Below are 882 nucleotides of genomic sequence, written 5' to 3' on the forward strand. Positions count from 1 at the left end.
TGTCAGTTCTACAAATTTTTAATACTATTTTAATAGTTTAATTTAAAAATATATAATAATAAATTTTAGTTACTAATTTTAATATACAAATAACATTTTTTATTACATTATTATACGTAACTACTTGCAGTTGCATCTCAGCATCCTCCCGAAGAATGCATGATCTCAAATTAATTAATCACCTATAACTTATATTTGCTCGCCATTTGTTCATTTTCCATTTTCATTCTTATCATAAAAAACAACAGTCACTATTATTCTTCTTCACTTTTGTTTGCTGTTTTCTAAGAATATTTGATTTATGAAAAGAAAATATCACAATTATTCTTTTTCTTTTTGGATAAACAAAATTGAAGTTTTTGATGCTTAAATAAATTTGTGATGGGCATAAAATTTATAAAAAAAATACTATATGAATACAAAAATCAGTTCTTAAATCAGTTATTATTATTATTTGTATATAAATATATATATTATTTTATATATTTTTAATATATATTTTATAAAATTTAATTGAATAAATAGAAAGAAAATAGACCATTTGAAAGTTTTACTTATTCAAGTTAAAAATTATTAGCGATAAAAACCAAAAAACAAATAACTTTTTATGAATAAAAAAATGAGGAATGCTAGGGGGCTATCAATTTTTGTAATTTGTAGCCATCAAATAGCCATCAATGATGGTTTTAATGGTGTGAGATTGGTGTGAAATTTCATCAAATGATTCACTTTTATTTGCTGGTTACATACTAATAAGAATTTAACAAAGTTGCCGACCCCTAAACTTTTCCTAAAAAAATTATTTAAACCAAGCTTTAATTATAAAATGATTGATAAAATAAATTTAGAAATATGAAAAAATAAATTTAACTAACTTATGTT

This window comes from Arachis ipaensis, chromosome B08, assembly GCF_000816755.2.
Source record: "Arachis ipaensis cultivar K30076 chromosome B08, Araip1.1, whole genome shotgun sequence".
Taxonomy (NCBI): domain Eukaryota; kingdom Viridiplantae; phylum Streptophyta; class Magnoliopsida; order Fabales; family Fabaceae; genus Arachis; species Arachis ipaensis.